General features: G+C 40.1%; 1 protein-coding gene across 1 annotated transcript in view; it reads left to right on the top strand.

The window, feature by feature from the left end:
- MASTL (microtubule associated serine/threonine kinase like) overlaps positions 1 to 15328 on the top strand; it is a 1083009-nt gene that overhangs the window by 494087 nt on the left and 573594 nt on the right. The gene's annotated exons all lie outside the window — the stretch shown is intronic.

Raw genomic sequence — 15328 nt, 5'->3', positions numbered from 1 at the left:
CCTCTCTGATATAGATATGGACCGGCTAGTGCAGAAGCTTCTACGGGCACCAGACTTGACTACTACTCCTCCGAGCCGTACTGGACTTTTGGAGCCGAAGGAGCTCGACCTGATAGTTGTTGAGCCTATGGAGCCGAGACCTGCACCAATGTTATCGGTTCCATCTACTTGGACTTCCTCGGCACCAACCGGGGATTCTTGGAGCTGACACTCTCCTGTCAGGTCCAGGGGGGATAGTCGTACCGATTTGTCGGTGCCGACTCTTCCTCTCGGATGAGCTCTGCTCCTACCTTGAGCTCGGAGCCCATGGCCTCGGTGCGGGAGGATCCGACGGTCCCTTCGGATTCATCTACCCCTTCTCGTTGGAGCCATGGTGCGTTCGATGCCATGAGGAGAGTCCTGTCGCCAAAGACATCATCAGTATCAGGTTCTGGCTTCCTTGTCCCCCTCAAGTGCATGTGTCTGCTCCTGCTTCTACCTGTCCAACCAAGCGTAGAGACCCTGAGCCTCAAGTAGCCCCACAGGGTGCCCCCTGCTCTTCTAAGACCTCCCCAGATCCCCCCACTAAGGAGGTACTCAGGAACAAACTGTGCAAGAGGAGGAACTTGGACTCCCCACAGGAGTCTTTGACATCTGACACTGACTTGGATGAATCAGAAGGGTCCCCTCGATCCCCCTCTGAGGATATCTCCTTTGCAGAGATATTAGAGATCCTTAATCAGAAGGGTGGTTGGCAGTCCAAAAGCCCTACAGAAGACGAGTCAGTGCTCTTGAAGGCTTTCGAGTCTCAACCTTCCACTTCTTGGGTTTCTCCGCCTTACGATGAGCTCATGGAGCTGATCTCTCATAAGGCGTGGGAGTCTCCAGAGGCCATGTAAACTGTCCCTGGGAAGCCAAATAAGTTCACCTCTGCCCCAGTGGACAAAGCCTTTTTGACTAAGGGAGTGCCTGTTGATGCCATGGTGGTGGCTGCAGCCACCAAAAAGGAAGAGTCTGAGACGTCCTCATCTATCCATCCTCCAAACAGAGATTCTAAGATCATGGATAGATATGGGAAACGCATGTTTAGTTCAGTGACCTTTTCCCTCCGATCACTGAACTATTTAACCCATTTTACAAGACTACAAAGAGATCTCCTGAAAGAGCTAGGAGATGCTCTCCAGGGTACGGTAGTTGCAGGGGTTGCCGACAAAGTTAACACACAGCTCGCTACCCTAAACTCGATTGTGAACTTGTCCATGCGCCTCATATCTTATGCAGCTGATGGTTCGAATAGAGCTGCTAGTTCAGGCATTGCTCTGCGTAGACAAGCCTGGATGCATCTCTGTTCCTTTACGGAGACTTTCAAGTCTTCCTTTATCAACACCCCATTTGATGGCTCATCCCTGTTTTGGGCCCAAGGTAAAGGAAACTCTAACCAGGTGTGAGGAGGAAGGCAAGACTCTATCTGCTGTTGGAGTCAGTTTTTCTACCCCTACTCAGCCCTATCCCCAAGGTCATAAGGGCGGAAAAATTTGGTTCCGAAAAGCACAGGGAGCCTTTCAGGACGCACGTGGAGAAACCCCTTCGAGGCAGAGGAGAGGGTTATAATGGAAAACGCCGCCCGCACCGCAAGAGGGGGGTCCGCAACAGCAGGGTGACAGAGGCCAGTTCTCTGGTCAGTCCTACCAGCGCTCCTGAAAGGAGACCTGGCTGTCCAGCTCTGGAGGCAGTCGGGGGTCGCTTATCTTTGTACCCAGAAGCCTGGCTAAACATAATGTCCGATACCTGGGTACAAAGCATCATTTTCCAGAGGGTAGTTCATACCGTTCTCTTCCCCTCCCACTCCTGTAAACAGAATCCCGGATGTTCCACCCAGTCTCAGGGAACAAGCAACCATAGAGGTCCGCACGTTGCTAGAAAGAGTCATCCAGCCAGTCCCAGCAGACCAAGTTGGATTCAGAACTTAAGATTCTTTTTGGTTCCAAAGAAAACAGGGGACTGGAGGCCTATCTTGGACCTCACCAACTCAACCAATTTGTAAAAAAAGAGAAGTTCCGAATGGTCACGCTTCAGGCCTTCTTCCCTTTCTAGGGAAAGGCAATTGGATGTGCTCCATCGATCTCAATGACGCGTACTACCATGTAAAGATGGACAGATGCTCCAGATATCACCTGCGTTTCCGGCTGGGAGCCAATCACTACCAGTTTCGAGCCCTGCCCTTTGGTCTCACTACAGCCCCCAGAGTGTTCAACAAATGCATGGCAGTGATCACGGCACACCTGAGACGTCTAGGATTCCAGGTGTTTCCGTATCTAGACGATTGGTTCCTCACCGCTACCACCAGGCATCAGTTGATTCAAGCAACACAATCTACTCTGACACTCTGCCACCACTTGGGTATTACAGTCAACTTTGAAAAGTCTGCCTTGTCGCCATCGCAGCATACCATCTTTATAGGAGCAGAGTTAGTTACCTCAACCACCACTCTACATCTTCCAGTCAAAAGGGTCTCACTTCTTCGCCAGCATGTCAACTCATTGATGTCAAAGAACAAAGCTACAGCCACAGAGGTCCTGAAGGTACTAGGTTTGATGGCAGCAATTCTAGCCATTCCACTCACAAGGATGCATATGTGAATTCTTCAATGGCTCCTATTCGCTCAATGGTCTTACCAGAAGTTATCAATGAACCATATGATTCTCATCACAAATTCTTGCAAGAGAGACCTTCGTGGTGGTTGACGTCTCTTCATGTCACAGTAGGAAGACCCTTTGTGCCCCCCCAGTAGCCACTGTGACCACGGACGCTTCTCTGATAGGGTGGGGGGCATTTTCAGGGAAAGACTGCGTAAGGCACATGGACGGATCAAGAGTCACATCTGCATATCGATGTTCTGGAGTTGAGAGCAGTACTTCTGGCGTTGCAGTACTTCCAGGACTCTCTTCCTCTAGGGAAAATTGCAATTCAGACAGACAGCATGTCAGTGGTCTGGTACTTGAATAAACAGGGCGGAACTAAGTCTTACCCCCTTTGTCGAGAAGCCCTTAGGGTATGGCAGTGGACTGTCATCCACCGTTTTCTGTTAGCAATGCACATCCCAGGGAAATACAACGTGATAGCGTACAAGCTGAGCAGGGCGATCCTGTTGCCTCACGAGTGGTCTCTCAATGAAAACGTTGCGGACTTGATTTTTCGCAAATGGGGCTTGCCTTGCTGCGACCTCTTTGCCGGTCACATCGATACCAAATGCAGAAGTTACTTTGCCCTGATACCACCTCTGGGACATCCCCCGAGAGATGCACTCGTACATGATTGGCCTCCGCATCTCTTATATGCATTCCCACCTATTCCATTGATACCCAAGTTTTTACAGAAAGCAAAATAATCGCTGGGAAGGACTGTTATTCTCATAGCCTCCCATTGGCCTCGACAGATTTGGTTCCCTTTCCTTCACCATCATCTGCTGGAGGATCCATGGATCCTGGGCCCAGTTCCAGACCTCCTGACACACCCGTCAGGGGACCTCCATCCTTCATTGCAGTCTCTAAAGCTGACTGCTTGGCTGATCCACTTCCCCAAATAGTCAGGCTTCATTCTCTCTCAGATGACACAAGTCAAATTCTATTGTCTTCTCATAAGCCATCCACCAGAAAACTATATCGCAGTAAATGGAAAAGGTTCTCAGTTTGGGCCTGTATACAAAAAATTGACACTTTCCGAGCTCCTCTGTTGTCCATTTTAGAGTTTTTGACAATGATTTTTAAGGAAGGAGCTGTCACAGTTCGGGTTCAGTTAGCTGCTATATCAAATTCCCACCTTGGATTCGATGGGTCAAATGTTATGGTCCATAAGTTATCTAAGGTTTTTCTTAAAGGTGTTTTTCACATGAGACCTCCTGTCAAAATCCCTTATTCTCCCTGGAATTTGAATTTGATGCTGTCTCAAATAATTCTTCCTCCCTTCGAACCAGCATTATCTTGTGATCTCAGATTTTTGTCCTGGAAAACTATTTTTCTAGTGGCCATTACTTCTGCCCGCAGAGTGTCAGAACTTCAAGCATTATCTATCAGACCTCCTTAAATGATTTTCCATGCTGATAGAGTATCTCTCAGAACAAACCCTTCTTTTTTGCCTAAAGTCTGTTCCGAGTCCAATATCAATCAGGTCATTGAGTTGCCAGTCTTTTTTTCCAACCATTCCAACAAATTGTAATACATGCTTGCACAAACTTGACGTACATAGACAGCTCAGATTCTATCTTGATAGAACTAAGGATATTTGAAAATCAAATCAACTCTTCGTATCCTTTTCGGAGGCCAGAAAAGGTAGACCAGTGGCTAAGACAACCCTTTCAAAATGGTTATCGGATTATATCTCATTTGTTCATGCAAATGCTAACATACCTTTGCCACACAAAGCGCAAAGGCTCATTCATCCAGAGCCGTTTCTACGTCTTCTGCTTTTCAAGCTAAATTGCCCCTTGACAACATTTGTGCTGCAGCCACTTGGTCTAAGCCTCATACCTTTATCACTCATTACAAAGTAGATAAGACTTCCAGGGACAGGTCTTTTTTTGGTTCCACAGTCCTGGAAAATGTACTCCCATGAGCCACCCAGGATTGCGGGTGTTAGAGACGCTACCCATCAGTGAGAATAAATGGCGAGATTTAACAACTTCACATAAAGAAGTTATGTACTCACCATAACGTTCCATGTGAGTTGTTTATCTCGCCTTTATTCTCACGTCCCTCCCTCCATCTCCCTCCTGGCTGACAGTTGACCTAGAGGCTAGTATCATCCTGGTTGTTCAATACTTCTTCCTTCTTGGGGAGTGCTCCCCTTACAGGGATATATATACATGCAGCAAACAAGATCTGAGGTAATTCCAGCAGTGCATCATGGGATAAGGGGCTTGGTCTCGAGCTACTGGCAAACCTTGAGCTTTGCTATAGGCTGTGTCGGAGCTGAGGATCGGCTCCGAACCCATCAGTGAGAATAAAGGCGAGATAAACAACTCACATGGAACGTTATGGTGAGTACATAACTTCTTTTTTTTTTAACGTGCTTAATATAGTAGAAATAAAACAGGAGTCACTTGTTTGCTGACTTTTTCCTATAAGGTAAACCTTTAATAACCATTGTAGACTGTTATTTAGTATGAGATAATTATTAAAATATCTATTATGTTTAGAGTTTTTAAAAGATTTCCTAAAAACTCTTTCCACCTAGCTAAGTGTTAATAATTCAGAGATATATTAGTTTTTTAATTGATGATAATGAATATAATTCTAGATCTGGTAGCCCTATCCCTCCTGCTGCCCAGTCTCTCATATGATGGTTTGAAGCAATTATTGGTTTATTGAGATACCAGAAAAATCTCATTAGTGTTAAATTATTTAATGCGCATTTTTGTGGGGGTAATGTTAGTGATTGTATAATATATAAGAATTTTGGTAAGATTATTTTGGTTATAGATAACTTCTCTTCATTGTGAAGAAATTTTTATTCCGTTTGTCTATTAGAGTCTTTATATTATTTATACTGTTAGTATAACTGTAATTTATTACATCTTTAATGTTAGCTGTTAGAATTATTCCTAAATAATTAATTTTTTTCTCTTTGACAATATGTTTAATTTATTTTTGATTGTTTCTTATTTGTATTTATAGGTAGGATTTTTGTTTTGTCATCATTAAATGCCAAACCAGATTTTCTTTGAAATACATCTATTACTAAGAAAACTGCAGATAAAGAATTATTTTCATTTATGTCAGTAGGATGTCATCAACAAATAGTTTAGAGTTTAAATTCTCATTTATGTTAATACCTTTGATATCTTTACTTGATCTGATAAAATTAGCAAATTATTCCATAATTAGGGTAAAAAGCAGAGGTGAAAGAGAACATCCTTATCTGGTTCCTTTCAAAAATCTGTATAGAATCAGAAGTAAAAGTACCTATTTTAATATATGAAAAACAATCATTATAAAGAAGATTAATAAGATGTGTGAAGTTACCTGAGAAATTATATTCTTCTAAAACCAGCAAGAGATATTTCCAGTTTACCGAGTCAAAAGCACTATTAATATCAAGACTCTTTAATGTTAAGTTCTCGTTTGTTTTATTTGCATAGTCAGTGTGATTATTCTTTTAATATTATCATAAGTATTTCTGTTTAAGATAAAGCCAGTTTGATATTTGTCAGACATGGAGAGTGGAATATATTTTAATCTATTAGTATGAATTGCCATGAACAATTTATAATCTACATTTAAAAGTAAAATTGGCCTGAATGAAGATCATTTTAAAATTGGAGAGATAAGGGTATATTTCCAGAAAGGAGGAACTTTAGGTTCTTGACTATAGAAGAAAACGTGTGCAGTTTGTCTAGGGCTTCTTTGGGTAACAGCTTATAAAGTAGATATAAACCCATCATTACCTGGTGCTTTATTAGGTTTCAGTTTAGAAATTTGAGTTTGAAGTTCAGACATGGAAACTGGTTTGTCAATTAATTTTATTTGGTCATCAGTTTAGTGTTTTTATATTTTTTAAATATTTTAATTATTTCTTCTGGATGTATTAATATTTTATTTTGATTGGTTGTATTATAATAATTTCTGAATTCCTTTAGAATATCTTCTATTTGTTACTTTTTTCCTGTGTGAGTAGACTTCTTTTATGTGATTGGACTTGCTGACTAATTTTGTTTTTGTGGCTAAATTGCTCATAGATTTTGGATTAATAGACACGTTAATCATCTTAAACCTCTCAAGGTTGATTTTAATTTTATGGTGTAAGATTTCCAAGTATTTGTTGTTTAGATATTTAATATCTTTTGTATTATTATTTTTGTCTGATTTTCTAATTTAAACTTCTCAAGTTTTTCTTCTGTTTCATGTAATTCTTTGTCTCATTGTTTTTTTTATTTCACAGCCAATTAGTGTCTCTACCAAAAAAAGATGTGCTTCTATTGCATCCCATAAATAAATTTCTGATGCATCTTCTATATTATTAATTTCTAAAAAGGCGAGGATTTATTTAATAAAAAGTCCTTACATTCTTTTAAACAGATTATATATGATGGTAATCTTCTGATTTTTAACATCATTACTACATTTCAAAAACCGCTCAAAGGTAATTGCATTGTGATCTAAAAGCGGACAGGTTACTGTTTTGACTTTGTCTAGTGTATCAGGTTATTAAAGACATAAGCTCTGTCAGTTCTGGATTGCGTTCTGTCTCTATGGGAATAATGGATAACAATAATGAATTCAGTTCTGAAAATTCATTTATGTCTCTAAGATGAAACAATTCAGTAAATGTTAACAATGTCTTTGCAGATGCCTGTATTCTCATTTTACCTATTGTGAATATCACTTGGTGACAATATACAATTGAAGTCTGCTAGAATGCTGTTGCCTTTTGAGTTTTGAATTACTTGTTCTAGATGTTGGTCAACTGTTTTAATTCTTATTCCAGGAATCCAATACAAGTTGATACGAGTTAATATCCTCCTATTATACTTTATAGTTAGTGTGCAAAGCATACCTTTATTATCTTGCTATGTTCTATGTCCGTAGGCATAGGCAGTGAATTTCTCCATAATATAGCAACCTCCCTTTTTTTTTTTCTGGTTATATTGTGAACTGGATAATATAGTGTAGTTTTTAGTATTTAGCCTGTCTCTCTTCTGTTAATAAATTTATTTCCTGTAAAAAAATAAATAAATTAACTTCAGTATTAAACAACTTCAAGTATCTGTTTAAGCTACCCCTTTTGCATCCGTTCTTTAATCCATTGACATTTATGGAAATACAGTTAATAAATGCCATTTGTCCTACTGATCAATAGTATACATGTACTTCTCATAGATAGTGACACTCTGTTAGTAAAGAGCTGCTTAGTAATCAACATGTGATCATTAACATTTGAATGTTTGATTAGACATAAAACAGTTACTATGGTGGACACTTGAAAAAAGCTAAACAAATATTATTATTATTAAACATTTACTTTTAAAATCCCTCTTACCCCCCCCCCCCCCCCCCATGGAGTCCAACACTCCTTGCTTGAATAGTCTAACCATCCAAGCAAACACATTCATCCAACACTCTGACAAAAAAGTGTACTCTACTACAATCAGATATGATGCTGTTAACAGTAAAATAAAGATGAACCTGTATCTTTTAAGGCATTGTTAATATATAATAGTAGAACAAATGTCACATTTTAATGTATTTAATGTATATATTCTCCAGTTGTATGTGTTCATTAAGGTTTTAAAGTAAGGTATGCTTACGTCTCTTATTATTGTCCTTTATCTATGCATAGTTTTGAAATTCATCAACTAACAGTATAAAATATGAAAGACTGCTGCACAACAATTTAAAATGTTTTGTGGTATGTCCCACCATAAGACTGATGTACTTTCAGACCCTTCTAGTCCCCCTTTTTAAGATTATATTAAAGTAAGTAAATAGTTGTTCTACAGTGTTTAAACAATATTTCATTATTTGTTTATATTCACTAGTTTATTACTGTAAAAGTCTCCTATGTTGTTTCTGTCACGTATACAGTTTGTTGCTTCTTTTGCTTTATGTATGAGACATTCGAATGTATTGACATTATATTCATATCATGTATGTCAAGCCTCTAACATGAAGCTCTAAACATTAAATATATATTTGTTTCACCATTCATTAGGAACTATCAAACCTCAAATGCTTGCTTTCAAGTATATTTACTTATAAATATATTCAAAGGTATTTCACAGTATGTGTAACATTATAATTGTTTCCCTTCTTCAATGCCAGTTTGTATGTTTAACTATAGTTGCAGTGAAATATGAGCTCATGCATATTTAATATGAGCTAATACATATTTAAAATGTTTTGCCTTTTATTCAAAGTAACCTTCTACAGGTACCTGTCAATCAGAGTCTCTGAACATGAACAGCTCTGTTGTCTTGTTTAGGCAGGAATTCCAACTGTACTCTAGCTGTTTACCAGAGGAAGCTTCTTGTTTTCTAAATTAAGTAAAAAAAGCTCAAGCTATGGAAAAAGAGGCTTCATATCTAACTACCACAGAAGCACCTCACAAAGGGACAACCAATTAGTCACAACAATTTCCATATCTTTCATCTATGAAGAGAGTCAATTCCAAAGCCATTTAAAACTTCACAATGTCTCCACTGTTAAATAACATCAAAACACACATACATGCTGGTGTGAATGACCTGAGACATACCTCCCTGGACTACATGAAAAGAGACATAGAGGAGCTCTCTGACCATGTAGCCCAGGCTGGTATGACCCTGACCATGAGCAGTATCTTACCCTCACCTACAATGATGCCACAGTACAAAGACAAAATGATCGATTTTAACAGTTGGCTAAAATTTTGTTGTCATTCAAAGGGGATCCAGTGTCTGTCAGCCTGGGATGACATGCTCGACAAGCCACGTTGCTTCGCTAGGGACGGCTTGCACCCGTCACCACTGGGCTTTCGGATATTGGCAAAGGCTCTTGCCACCCCCCTAGTGCATTTTTTAGGCAAGGCTCAAAAGTCAAGCCCACCTCCATAGACAGCACAAGGAACAAGAAACTAAGGGTAATGCTGCTAAACGCCAGAAGTCTTAACCTCAAGATGCACGCAGTCGAAGCTCTCCTCAGTATGGAGAACATCGATATCTGTGCAGTGACAGAAACCTGGTTCAAGGCTCCAGAGGGCACCCCAGCACTACCAGGTTATACCTCATATCATGCTTTTCAGCCCCAAAACCCGGACCGAACCACAAAAGGAGGGGGAGTTTCCATATTTATCAAGCATATCCACACCTCCAGGTTAGTGGCATTGCACAAAGTATCGGAGACCATCCATGTGCAACTAACAGTGGGCAAGACTGCTTTTCAGTTTATAGCATCCTACAGACCACCCTCTCAAAGTCAGGAATCCCACTCGGCTTTCCTGAAAACATTGGAGAACATGAAGATCTCTCCGAACACCATTATATTGGGCGACTTCAACTACCCAAACATAGACTGGGAGCACTACTCAAGCCCCAGCACCTTAGCCCAAAGGTTCCTGGAAATTATAAACTCTAATGCTATGGAACAACTAGTCACCACTCCCACAAGAGGGGATAACATACTAGACGTGATCATTACCAACATGGGTACTCTGTGCTCCATACCAGAAGTATATCCCTCATTGGTAAGATCAGACCATAAATTAATTTCACTGGATATCCACATCCCGACCCCACCCCCAACCCAGAAAACCAGTGAAAAACTTCTCAAAAGCGAACTTCTCACTTCTCAAAACCAAAGTGGAATCCTTCAAGGCCCCAGGGCCAGTGGAAACTACGGCCCAAACTGCAGAATCCTATATAAACGCATTCTACGGACATCTCCAGGAATGCATGGATCATGCTATCCCAAACAAAACCAAGACCCAATCATCCAAAGGCAGGCGTCCAGTCTGGTGGACCCCAGCCATAAATAAACTGTACAACAGGAGGAGGAAGCTACTACATGATAGAGCAAAATCCCTAATAGGGAATTTTGCTCTGATCAGTACTTACAAAAAATTATGATCCCTCATAAAATCCTCCAAGGCCAGCTTCGAGAGAAAAATTGCACAGGACGCTAAAGACAATCATAAGGCTTTTTTCAGTTATGTTAGGAACCTGGGATGCAACTCCCAGACTTGTTCTGAGTTGATTCTAAACGACAAAAAATACACTGAACCCACAGACATCGCCAATATCCTGGCAGACAGGTTCAGTGCAAACTTCTCCACCCCCTCTCCCCCAAAAGAGCAAGTATCTATCCCGGCAGAGGGCTGCCCCCCAAACATCTCTGATGCTCAGGTGAAGGCTGCCCTCTCCAAAGCAAAAAACACTGCTTCCATGGGACTAGATGGCGTCCCGGGTTGCGTCCTACATGAACTCCAAGAAGAACTAACCCCTCAAATAAAACAGCTGTACAATCTCAGCCTCACTACAGGATATGTGCCCACAGAATGGCGTACAGCAACAGTGGTCCCACTCCACAAAGGTGGAGCCTCTACGGACCCTGGAAACTATCGCCCCATAAGCCTGACTAGCCTAGTCTGCAAGGCTATGGAGAGGATCATCATGGAGCTCATAAACAAAGACATTGGGGACCTACAGACACTAGATCCTACCCAATTCGGCTTCGTCAAGGGCAGATCCTGCCTTTTGAACCTGGTCGACGACTTTGAAACTGTCACCAAAGCCATAGATGAAGGGAAGGTAGTCCACACAGCCTATCTGGACATAGCAAAGGCTTTTGACACAATACCCCACTCGGACATCATAGATAAGCTATCCAGCTTAAATATAAACCCCTATGTCACAAGATGGGTCGCAAACTGGCTCAAAGACAGAACCCACAGAGTGAAAGTAATTAGGGATCTGGGGACCCAAGCAGTCTCTCCTTTGACAACCACATTGCCAAAGTGGTTAGAAAGACCTTCTACATAGCCCACCTCATCATGAAAGGATTCACATCTAGATCAAGAGAGGTAATCGTGCCCCTTTATTCATCCCTCATCAGGCCTGTCATAGAATATAATGCCCCTTTTGGGATGTACCTTACCCGACACCTGCAGCAATTAGAAAGACCCCAAAAGTACCTCATCAAGAGGATCAAGCAGATGCCATATGCTGCTCGGTTAAAAAAAACTCCAGCTCTACTCAGTTGCATACCACCTACTTCGAGGCGATTCTATGCCTGACATATAAAGCTATGTCCAATCCAGAATTAATGGACATGCTCCACCTCAGTAAATCTAAATCCCTTAGAGCCACACGCTCGAGGGACTTGAACCTCAGCACAGAAATAAATAGAACTTGCTGGAGGGACAGATTCATAACCCAGAGGCTCCATTCGCTCTGGAATAGAATTCCAATTCATGTTAGGCAGAGCACCTCACTGAATCTCTTCAAGAAGAATCTTGATGAGTAGATGGGGGATCGTAGGTTTGTCCCAGGGATTACTTCCGTGTCACTATTAGACAGAGGCACAGTAAACTAAACCTTAAAAAGGGCACAGTATACTCAAGGGGTGGCGTAAGCCAAACAAAATCGGGCTAGGCTTGTAATTGCCCCAGGGCAGATAGCCTAGTATGAACCTATGAACCTATTCATAGCAACAGCAATCACCACTCCGTCAATCCAGTACACATCATAAATCATTCTATTAACTAGACCAGTGTCATATTATCTAAATGTGTGCACTAGAAAGGCAGGCAGCTTTTTAGGTTTTACTATTAGTTTTATTGAAACAGCTTTTCTAATGTTACTGTTGTTAATGAGTACATTGAGTTGCTTCCACACTTAGGTGAAGATGTGTATCTGTCATTTCGTTTAGTATACCATTTAAGTACCAATTTTAGTATAACACTGTTAATGTCTTTTCCTTTTTATAACAAAAAAGTATGAGATTTAAACAACTTTAAATTCAGCTATGTGTTATACTGCAGCCATTTTCTACTTCACATATAAAGTATGCATTAGTTCCTGAATAAGCAATTCTGTATGCAACCCTTCAGGTCATATACTAGTTTACATGCTGTATGCTTCATTTAAGGGAAACTAATAATATTTTGTCATGATTTATTAACAATTATTATTAATTATCTGTAAATTAGACAAACATAAGACAGAAAAAAGGAACTGACTGCTTGTTGATTTTCTGATTCCTATTTATGTTGTAGCTGAGCATGTTGTCATTTCATGTTTTGCTGATAAAGATATGTCAAGAAGTAAAAGTAAGCTTCTTTACATACAAAGAAAAAACAATCCTGGACATCTTATTTCCTTTGTAAATAAAAGGGAAAAGGAAAGTTCTTTATTTTCCCCTTAATTTGCTCTTTTTCTCGTTTCTCTTATTTCCATTTGTCTTCCTAAGGATATAATGGACCAGTCCATATCCTCTGTTTGTTAAAAAAATGTTGGTTTGTAGATATGACAATGCAAGGTCAAGATCTAATTTTACCCCATTAGAAAGGAAAATCTTCAGCCTGGCCTGGAGCAGTAAATGTACTTTTATCTGCTTTTTCTTAGGTTCTCTTATAAGGGGAATGAATTGAATTGTTTCCTTTTAGACAACACTGCTGCTGAATAGTCATTATCAAAACGAATAATATTTCCTTCTGCTTTAAGTGGTGACTTAGCCCATACAGTTTTGAATACCAGTTCTTTATCTTGAGAGGAATTAAGTTTAACCATGATGGACCTCTGGGAAGTACTAGACTTTGATACAGGATTAACCAGATATATGTGTGCTCTCTGTATACCAAAAGAGAGAGCTTCAGGCAAATCTAAAGTTTTAGGGAGCCAGGTAGAGGAGAAATTAACCATATTGTTACCTTTTGTTTCTTCTGGTAGACCAAAAATATGAAGGTTTTTCCTACGGAACCTGTTCTCAAAGTTATCTATTTTTGCTAGTAAAGAGTTCTGTTTTAACAGGAATTCAATATTGTTCCCCCCTTCAATTAGTTTTCCTTACATATCATTCAAGGAGTCTTCAATGCCGGAAATCTGGTTTCTTTGTAACTGCAGAGTTTTATTAATTTGTTCCATTTATTTGGAATAATTTTCACACTCATCTGTTTAGTGTCCAATCTATTTTCAAAGACAGCTCTTGAATATTAGTTAGTAATGACTGAAGCTGTTTTTTAAATACAGAGTCTTGAGATGCTGCCTTTTGCATAACTCGTGATGCAGCAGGATATAGTGAAAAAAATTCTCTCGTATTTTGACAGGAAAATAGTTGAATTTTAATAGTTTTTTGATAGAATCCTTTAGGACACTAAAGTTTTTTCGTAATTCACTTAATTGAGTTGTTTAGGATTATTTAGAAATAAAATTTCCTGTCAGAAATATATGTGGTAACAGAGCAGAAGAAAAGTGCTGCTATCCTAGTCTCATCCTGGTTAACCCTTCAAGCCTCATCTTGTATACTCCCTTATCTTATTTTTCATATGGACAGTGTATCTCTGCTTAACAGTCCTTCCCATCTAAGATGGCTTTTGAGTCGAGCCTAAATCAGTCTGTCCATTTACCAGTTTTCTTCCCCAACTTCAGCAACAAAGGAGAATACTTGCTCCACTGTTTAGACTTTCATCAACTAAAATTGCATCTATACAGAATTAAGGCTTTCAGGAAATCTAGCCAGCATTTTATTTCCTTTTCCAAAACTCAGTTGAGTAAACCTGTTTTGAAGTTGACTTTACTCAAATTGCTTTCCGATTTGTATTTCCTTTGTGTGCTCATCTAAAGGAATTCCTTTACCTGGCAAGCCCCTAGAGCTCATTCTACAAGTACTGTTGCTACTTCAGCTGCCTTCTTTGGTTAGGCATTTTTAAATGATATTTGTGTGGCTGCTACCTTTGTAAACCATTACAAATTAGATATACAGCCCAGATACAGGTCTACCTTTGGCTCCACTATCTTGCAGAATTCTCTCTTCTGATGCCACCCTGGGTTTTACTGTCTGAGGATACCATCCCACTGGTTGAGATGGATGGAAAAGATGACATCAGATATGAAAGTTGTGTGCTTACCGATACCCTTTATCCATGTTATCTTTCCATCTGTCTCAACCACCCCTTCCTCCATTCCCCTTTCAAGAGGTCGTTCCTTTGATGCTACTTCTGGCTGAATGTGCAGACTTGCCCAAATCCTATATTTAGGGTGACGTGTCATCCTTTCTTCTCTTATTCCTTTTTGAACTATATTTTTTCTGAGAATGTGTTCCGTATTCTCCCTTAATTTTTATGTGACACAAGTAGAAATCAGAGAGGGCAGTGTATTGTGAGTAGAGGCGGCAGAGCTTCAGGGCTGAAGAATCTGATGTGCTGCCTTCAGATCTGGGTTGGATCTGATAACTCCCAGGTTGAGATGGATGGAAGAAACCAGCATGTATCTAGCATTGTGGTAAGTACTTCGCTTTTGTTTTCATAGAATATCCACTAAGGGGAGTAAGCTAGGAATTTTCTTCCATTTACCATTGCACTTATTTAATACCAAATACTAAATGAGTACTTAATATTAATCTAGATCTGTGACAAGATGTCTGCAATAACCAGTCCTCTACTCATCTTTAATGCCTAGCACTCTGTAGTATTTTCTTTAGGCTGCTTTCATATGGTCCATAACATAAAAGTTGGATGGCACAGCAATGTATTATGGAGTGCAGGCAGATTGGGATTACATTACCAAGCAGAACTTGCTCTCTAAATATCAGTTCTTCCAATTTGTGCATATGGATGATATCTTACCAATCTAGCATTAGGATGAGTTCCCATAGCCTTTGCT

The sequence above is a fragment of the Protopterus annectens genome, chromosome 3.part0, assembly GCF_019279795.1.
Source record: "Protopterus annectens isolate FY-2018-M chromosome 3.part0, PAN1.0, whole genome shotgun sequence".
NCBI classification, from domain to species: Eukaryota; Metazoa; Chordata; order Ceratodontiformes; family Protopteridae; genus Protopterus; species Protopterus annectens.
This window is presented reverse-complemented; position numbering and strand designations above follow the sequence as displayed.